Source organism: Rousettus aegyptiacus, unplaced genomic scaffold (assembly GCF_014176215.1).
Source record: "Rousettus aegyptiacus isolate mRouAeg1 unplaced genomic scaffold, mRouAeg1.p scaffold_m13_p_15, whole genome shotgun sequence".
Lineage (NCBI taxonomy): Eukaryota > Metazoa > Chordata > Mammalia > Chiroptera > Pteropodidae > Rousettus > Rousettus aegyptiacus.
Genome location: NW_023416290.1, coordinates 49,232,088 through 49,241,589, shown reverse-complemented (window position 1 = coordinate 49,241,589; position 9,502 = coordinate 49,232,088). Strand labels below are relative to the sequence as shown.

The 9,502-nt window shown below is 39.2% G+C and overlaps 1 pseudogene; it reads right to left on the bottom strand.

The window, feature by feature from the left end:
* Nucleotides 1-3,383: 3,383 nt before the first annotated feature.
* Nucleotides 3,384-3,502, bottom strand: LOC118612107 (annotated as a pseudogene).
* Between the last annotated feature and the right edge of the window lie 6,000 nt (nt 3,503-9,502).

Below are 9,502 nucleotides of genomic sequence, written 5' to 3'. Positions count from 1 at the left end.
AAAGACCACTGCCAGGTCTTTTGGTTGTATTTCAGATGCAAAGGAAATTTACAGACAGGCTTTAAACCAGAAAGTGACTTGATGCAATTTATTTTCCAAAGGAGACTGATTCTTTGGCCCATTGTCTAGTTAGTAACTCATCTTCTTTAAATTTGTTCTTAGGAATATTCTAAGGACTTCAGTTCCCACACCCACATGGCTCTCATCCCTCTCGGTGACTTCCGTTAGAATGTCCTCTGTAGCAAGGGTCTTGCATGAGCCAGTCTGCAGACTCAGACATGTCTATGTTAGGGATCAGGGTTCCCAAGGTGTCTATGGTTGACTGCTATGGTCTAGGGTTAGTGATTCAGATTACAGATGGACAGTGGGGTCTCAAAGAGGTCAGAATGATTCCTGTTCTCTAGCCCAACCCCATATTGGAAACTGTGGAGTGAGAAGTGGCAGCAAGAGCTGAAAAAACTGTCTAGAAAGAGCTCATTGTATAACAGGAGCGCACGACTAATGCAGGTCCACCATGGGACTGGGTGACAAAATGTGCAGAGTGTAGAGGCAGAAGCAGATCTAGGTTTTGTGATGCTGGAAGTTTACACAATAGAAGTATACCATTTGAAGAAAATGAATACAAATTATCAGTACGAAATAAGGAAAAAAGGGAAATATCTGCGAGAAAAAAGACCACAGTGGATTACAGCACGTAAAAAGCTGACAAACGCCATAAATATGATCAAAACTTTTAAAAATGATATTTTTATGAACTATCTTTATAATTTTCCCCCTACATTTCTTGACTACATACTCCTTGATCATCACCTAGTCATAGGACAGTATTTTTTTGTAAATATTTTTATAGAGAGAAAAACAGAAAAATACCTCAGCCTTTGCTGTTATTACTAATCAAAATTTGCTTTTTTATTATCAATAATGTTCATAAAGCATGCAGGGCAACTTATAAACATACTAGCTCTTTGTAGCATTTGAGAGATTTCACCCTTACAAACACAGAATAGTAAATTCCACTTTTTGTGATTTACATCGACAAGACGAAAAACATATGGTATATCTATATCTACGCTACAACATCAGGTATGTTTTTGAGAGAAGAGAACTTCCATTTTCTCTAGGCTTTGTTGAAAACCAAATCCTCTGCTTGCAATTTACACATTTTAAGAATGGTAGAATTTTTCAGAATTAGCTCCCGGCTCATATATTTAAAAATCATTTCTTTCTTCCTTCTAAATGTATAATTCTAATTCTGGATGCTAGAGGACCCATTAATATCACATTAAGTCACCCGGCCTTGAATTTCACATCACAATGCTGGGTCAGTCAGTACATGGGGTAGTAGCATTTCTAGAAGCCATCCCTATACTGGGTGGCTAGAAATATATTAATTATAACACAGAACTAATTACAAAAATAGAATGCATCTCTTCCAGTAAATACAAACTAAAGAGTTCTACAACTTAACTTTCCATTAGCTGGATCCCCAAAATACCCTCAGCCATTCTGACACCACTAGACACAGGGCTATATATGACAGAGGGGTGGGAGAGAGAGCAGAATTAATTGACTATAGTTCAGATATATGTTGCTAATATAAAATATAGACTCATATGAACACATTGCTTAGACCCCTTATAGTCTCAAGTACATCTGTCTCTGGGTAGGAGAGAAAGGCATTTATCCCTTTTCTGCATAAAATAAATTTTTCTAGTCCTAGGAAGTTTTAAGAGAGGAAAACATTTTGGAATCTCCAGGATGTCACAATCTTGGGAGAGTTAGGAAATCGGAGTCTTGATACAGTTAGCATTTCTCAGAAGTCATAGCAATGAAGAGTGTGATGTACCACCCCAAAGTGGTAACTTCATTGGCAGGGTACCTTGGTGTGGACAGGGAGGTGGCGGAGATGATGGGGCTACCATGGAAGTGCATGAGTCACAGGAACACCATAAGCAGAGATGAGACTCACCCCCAGGGCTTTCTCAGAAGTTACCGGGGAGTGGGCCTTTGTCGCAAACTGTAAAATATATTTCTATTAGTGTCACTAAATTTATGTGGGAACTTGGGTAACGTCTACTTTATCTCCAAATCTTAGAATCAATCTACAGCATGAACCAAAGGGACTTAGCCGGTGACGAGTGCCAGGATATCTCATCTGCAACCTCACGTCACTGAAGTCGTGCCATGACCCAGATGCTGTGTTCTAGATCCAGCCATCTCCTAGGAGAGAACTAGGTAATTGTCCAGTGTTGGCCTTGGCCAAATGTTCAACTAAGACCCAAAGGATGTGCACTGGTAGTTGTATATGATATGACCCAGTCCTTGTTCTCAGACATCAAAACTGTAGGAAATGCTGCTTAACCAATTTTGTAGTTATAGTACCCAAGAAGCAACAGTGCAGTCAAATATGTCCTGTCTGAATCTCTGGGAAAAATACTAGGTACGGACAGTACCCAGAGGGACCTCTTCATTCTGGCCCACTCTCTGTCTCTAAAAATGCAACTTATTTCATGCCTTGAAAATGATTCTTCGAGATTTGGATTCTGCCAACCAAACTTGAATCACCCGATGATTTTATTTACCAATCCCTCCATTCCGATACTGGCCGTTCTGTCATAGACGAGCCCCGCAGTCTTCAGCTACTTGCCATTTCATGGGGCTGAGAATCAAGTGCCGACTTAGGTATGCACAGAGGATAACCCCCTACTTCCCCAAAACACTAATAGAGGGTGAAGAAACAAATAAGGTGAAAAACAAACAAACAAAAAACGTGGCAAGAAAGTTTTTCTTTGGATAGCATCTTGGTCTCATATTTTTTTTCCCAGCGGGCAGTTTTAGTTTGACATACAGTGTGGGCCAGTTGCTTTACCTATGTCATTACGTGATGGTCAGGACTACCCTGCTAAATAAGAATTATTACTATATCTACTTCAAAAAATGCAAGAACTAATGATCAGTGATATTGAACGATTCTAACCCAGACCTGCTGCCTCCAGCCCTTCAAAAAAAAATCTGGATTTTTCAGAGAGAGCTCAGTCCTGTTCAGTGTTAGCATTGTTTGTTTTTTATGTTGGCTAAGGACAGGGAAAAAAAATTTAGAGAAATTTCAACTGGAAAGTATGTAATAAATAATTTGCCTACCTCCTGAACCATATACTCCCGGCACTAAGCTCTATACTTTTATATATATACTTTATACATATATATACATAGATATGTATATAACTATATATCTATATAGATATGTATATATCTATAGATATGTGTATATGTGTGTGTGTGTGTGTGTGTGTGTGTGTGTATAGGCGAGGTAACCTTTGGGTGACCTCACAGATTGCAAGGACCTTGTCAGCTTACAATCCCTTATTTTTTTTATTTATTTACACCTACAGCACCTGGTCTTCCTAGGTGGTCTCCCATCAAAGTACTAACCAGGCCCAATCCTACTTATCTTCCAAGATCAGACAGGATTGGGCTTGTTCAGGGTGGCATGGCTGCAGACTATTCATATCTTTAAAGAGGACTTTCCAAAGTGGGAGACGCACATGAAAGAATAAAAGTTCTGCAAAAATACACAATTTTAATCTATCATTGATTTCTTAAAGACTTACTGAGTACTCTATGCAATTTAAAAACACTTATAACAATCCTATGAAATAAACATGATCCATAATACAGAAGAACTGAGGTTATGAAAGGTTAAGCGGCTTGTGAAAGGTAGGTAGAAAGAGGTTGAGAAAGTGAATTAATACCTGCTTGATCCAAAAATTCATTCTCTGAACAGTTACACTAAACTGTCTCACATTTGTTAAAATAAGAGGCAGGTGTATCTTTTCATAGTTATTCTTTTTATGCCAGCCTAGAAGTCAAAACAGTTCTTCAGCCACTTCCCAGGCACTGCAGTATAGTCTGAACACGGTCTTGGGAGCCAGCTTGCCTGAGTTTAGTGGTCGGTATATCCCTTAGTAAATGCATGAACTTAGGCAAGTTAATTAATGTCTCTGCCTCAGTTTCATGATCTTCAAAATGAACATAGTACTGGTGCCTACGTCATAAATTACCGTGAGGATTAAATGACTTAACATGTAGAAGGCACTCAGAAGACTACGTGATGCATGGTAAGTACTACGTCAGTGTTAGTATATAAGAATGTATGATGGGTAGTTAATATTATTATACTAGTGTTTGTATGGAAGAATATACGATGTATAGTAAGTATTATATTCGTGCTTTCACAGAAGAATAATGATTCATCATAAGGTCTGACCTCTTATGTTTGCCCTCATCTCTTCCTGGGCACACTCTGGTCCCCGATGGCCGTGGCAGCAGCTTGGTTTAGGCGTAGCCTGATGAAACCTACTACGGCTTCAGTGCGCATCATTCACTTTCTGCCCTGGGCCTTGCCTGACGCCATGACGTGGTTCCTCTATCGGCAACTACCAGGCATTATATCTGGATGTGTGAGTAAATTATCTCCTGGGTGACAACTCTTGACCAGTTCGGAATGGGAACTGAGGAATAAATGCCCACCTCTTCCACCTCTCGGGAGACCTTTCGGAAGATCATTTCACGTAGACTTTTGGGGTGCGCGTGTGTGCGTATGTGTGTGTGCGTGTGTGTGTCTGTGCATGCACACATGCCAGGGAGCGAGAGGACACCTGATGACAGTGAATTGAGCTCCCAGGGATAAGTGATTCAAGCTTCTGGGACATGTTTCCATGACCACCCTATAAGAGTCCCTTATTCTTGGTGCCAATGTGTTTCCTACTCCACCTCATGTATAACGTGGTGCTAAGTAAAGCAGAACAGCGGAGAAATAAAACCCTTTGGATCACATATCACACAGATGGAATCTTGTTTGCCTTGGCTTGATATAACCAAAGTAAATTGCCTCCACTAGGAAATTAACCCAATGCAACAAATAAAGTGTGATGCGTGAGAACTCAGCAGACATGGGCTCTAATTCCACGTCTGTGTTTCATACATTCTATGACCCTAGGAAAGATTCTAAACCACTTTTAAGTCCCAACTATCGTATTGCAAAAAATGGGAGATATTATTACTTAATAATTTCTAGAATTTTTTCCAAAAACTTAAAAATCTGATTTTCAATGCCTTCCAAGAGCTACTAACACTGTACGAATTATTTAGAGCATATGATGCAAGCAAATTCAAGATTATTAAATGTTTTGTGATCTATCTTATTTGAAACTGATGTAATAAAATTTTTCTCTATGGATTAGCAAATAATTAAATTAAAAATTTTAAATATACATTGATCTAACCACTGTTCACACAGTGAGCAGGCTAAAGTTTGAAAAATACTTTTTGTAACAGCATCCTTTTAGTTTGAGTCTCATAATACTCTTAGAGTAGTAATACTATTCATAATTCCCATTTTGAGGGAAAAAAGAAGATTCAAAGAGGCTTTGCAAATTTCTTTCAGCTACATAGTAAATAATTAGTGGACACAAAGTTTTCCATTAAAAACTTATCTTTCCAAGAACTAGTTCCTCACTAGTCCATGCAAGATAAACAAAAACAAACACTGAAAGTGAGAGATAAAAAATATTTAACTAGTAGAAAGATGAATATCAATTAGAGAAGGATATCTTCTGGTTTTGTAGAAATGTCCATTCTTCTTGCCTATATAGTAAAATCCTTGGGGTAACAGAGAAGTGTTTTATGTAATGTCTTGTGTTCTCACTCTGGACATACACGCAGTAAGTTCTAAATTATTAATCATCAGAAACATGAATTATTGTGTGATAAATTGGGACTAAGAATTAGAAACACATTTATTTCCTCACAGTGTTCTCTGATTCCCCAGCTGCAGGCAGGGCGAGATGCTTCTCTACATAATAATGCCAAGATTATTAAGACATTTGTCATGGAATCTTGGGATTTCTCTACATGGTCATGTCTTGGTAGCCTATGAACTATATGAAAAGAAGCACTGAATTTTAATTGTCTGTCCTGTGCCCCGAGTACATGGTAGATACAAGAAATATGTCTTGAATAAAAGACAAATGAATAAAAGACAGAAATAATTTAGAGGAGAACAACTTTGTAACCTGAAATTCATTAATATTATGGTGTTATTTGAAGCTGGAGAGGGTAGCGGCATAAAAATACAAGAAACAGACCATTACGAATGTTCACAGTTGGCCGTAGAATGGAGCAGGGAGGTGTAACAGAAGAATCTCTAAAGATCGACTGGAAGAGCCAGAAAAACACGAGATCATGTAAATAAGAAGAACATGGCAAACCACTCTTAAGGTTTTTCCGTAGTTATTACACCTCATACAAAATTTATATTTAGCATGGATACTTAGAGTATCACCTTAAGTTGCTATTCAGATTGGGTGTCTGTAGTCATAACTGCAACCTTAGAGAACCTAAAACGAGTGAGTCTCTGAACACATGTGACTCTGGGTCTACAATGTCTAATCCTTGCTGTGTGGGCTGGAGCAAATTAGCCTGAATGCGCCTTCATTTTGTTTGCTTGGTGAAAACATCACCATCTCTCTCTGTGGGTTGTTGCCTGCAATCGCTAATGAAACATTATGATAAAGCCCTCTGCAAATATGAAGTGCTATTGAAATGTAGAGTAATACACTGGACATCTTTGTTTTCCATCAGACACATCCCAAGAGACATTTCCTTCCTTCCAGAACATGTACACTCAATGAAGTGTCCATCTGGCAAGTGGGGCTCTGCCAAGAGTGGAAAGGCAAATTATTATAAGGTAAATAGCTGAGTGCTAGTGTGCAAAGGTGGTAAGAGACTCGCAGCCCTGTCTGAATACGGGTTAAGAATGGGGATTAAGATGCCCTAGAATGTGCAATGTACTTAATATTTTCCCCTGGGAGAATGAAGGCAAGGAAAATTTCTGGCTACCTGGGCCCCTTTGCCTTCCCTCCAAAAACATTACACTTGGCTAATAGAGCTGTAACTGTTTTGATTTCCTGAGTGGTCTTGAGTTACCTAATTTCTGGCTCGCTTCCCTAGATGGCTGCTTCTTAGATCTCTCCAGTAAAATCATACTTAAACCATTTTCATTAGGAAATGAGTACTACATGATCATAAAGTACCTCATGAAACGCCTTGATTAGTCAAGATCAAAGGCCGAGCTTCATTAGTTTTGCTTTCTTTCCCCTCGTAGCTGCCTTTGCGTTAAACTGCATTAACCTGCCTAAGCTCAGCTCTCCAAAGTTTGCACAATCTGGAAAAGATAACTTTTCCTGAGGACTCTGGCTTTTCTTTGGAGCACATGGCTTGCAGGTTTTCTGTGGCCCAAGGCATCGGTCAACAAGCTGTCTATTCTGCCTGTTCCATGGAGAGAAATGGCCCCTACTCTGAAAGTAGCATGGCTGTGGTTGCTTCTGCAATGCCCCCAAGAGTTGAAAAAGACTTGGATTAGTACCATGGCCAAAGGTTATGGCCTATGAGCCTGGTTTTCCTCACTATTGAGTCCTTCCCAACTCACTCAAGTGTCAGATCTTAACACAGCTGATCACCATGATGCGGTGCTAAGGTGTGCTCTTCATTCAGACAGACCTGAGTTTAAATTCTAGCTCCTTTGCTTCCCTAAGCCTCAAGTTTCTCAAATGTAAATCTGGGATATTAGTAGAGACTTCTCAAAACTGTTAAGAATAAATGAGCTAATTTTCAGAAAGCCTAACTCAGTGCCTAGCACATAGAAAGCACCGAATGCACCCATACAATTCTAGAAAGAAGAAGGGCCAATGCAGAACTATGACATGCTAACTATTTTCTGGAAACTGTTTCCATTTGCTCAGCCACAGCTGCAGCCACAGCAGCCTTCAATTTTCTTTTGGGTAGATACAGCAGTGAGAAATGGAAGATGTTTCCCTGGATAAGCTATTTGGAGCCAGGCAAAACTCAAACTTTCCCAGAAGCACATAGAAGAGGGTGTCTACTCTTGTTCTAAGTGAAAGAGACACAGTGGAAAATCTGGCTTTCTGTATTGTGAGGTTGCGTGATATGATGTAGAGACAAGGTTAGATACACACACAAACAGAGAGAGAGAGAGAGAGAAGGAGAGGCAGAGACAGAGAGAGAAACACAGAAATTTATAAGAAGGCACTGGCTCACGTGACTATAAAGGCTGACAGAGCCAACAGCATGGATCTAGTCTGCCTGAAGCCCTGGGAACCAGGATGGCCAATGGTATAAACTTCAGTCTGAGTTCAAAGGCAGGAGAAGAGCTATATCCCTAGTTTGAAGACGGTCAGACAGAGAGAATTCTTTCTTATTCAGCCTTTTTTTTTTTTTTTTTTGTATTCAGGCTTTCAGTGGATTGGATAAGGCCCACCCACATTGGGGAGGGCCATGTGTTTTACTCAGTCTGATTCAAATTTTGATCTCATCCAGAAACACTCTCACAGACACGCCCAGGAATAACGTTTAACTGAGTATCTGAGCACTCTGTGACCCAGTTGACTTGGCACATGAAAGTAACCATCACAGCAATTTTTTAGATAGCTGAGTTATACACCGATCACATTCATTCATGTATTTATTCAGCTAGTGAATCAACAAAATTTTACTTTCTTTCATGTGTTAGGCATTATAACAAGCTGAATACTCAAAGATAAATAAATGTCATTCTGTCTTCAAGATTACAAAATTTATTGGTCTCTCTGATGAACAACTGTTACCCATAATATAATGTAAAAATTATGCCCAGAATACATCCTATGATCCTTAATTATTGAAACATTTAGTAGTTTGTAAATGTTTAAAGAATATAGGTTCGATAGTTTATAAATGGAAGCCAAGCTCAAGCTACATTTTTAGAGGTGAAGTCTTGAAATCCAGAGATAAAGCATTAATTAACTGCTGTGAACTTCAGTTCTCTCTCTGTTGGAGTCTCTCAGAAGCTGTATCCCACAAGGTGGGTCTCTTCAGTTATGTCCCCACTGGATAGGTCTCTAGTCTGAGGGAGTGAAAATTGAAGGGGTATGTGTGAGCTTTTGTTTGTTTCTCCACAAACATATTTGGTACAGTGGGAATGAGAGGTGAAGGTAGCGGAGAAAAGTCTGGTTTATCCTGCCAACCACTAAAATGAAAATGTCACCTCAAATATGGGGCGTTAAAGAATAAAGGAATTAAACAAATTGTATAGGGGAGTGACTTCAGAATTAAAATCTAATGTAGGGTAAGGAAAAAGTAGAAGCAAGGAATGGGATATATCACTTAATGTGTCTTTTGTAGAAAATGAACTTGATTTAGGAGGGTGTGCTCAGACTAATAATTTGCTTTACGTGCCCGTCAACTCATTTCAGCCGTTAGCCTGGTGGTTAAAAAAAAAAAAAAAGAATTATGGGAAAAAAATAATTGAGAGGTAATACTGTATAGCGGTTAAGAACTTGGGCTCTGGATTTAGAGATATGCGTCGGAAGCCGGTTTTGCTATTTAAGAGCTGTGACACTGTGGGAAAGACACTTCATTTCCTGAGGCTTATTTCATCATCTGT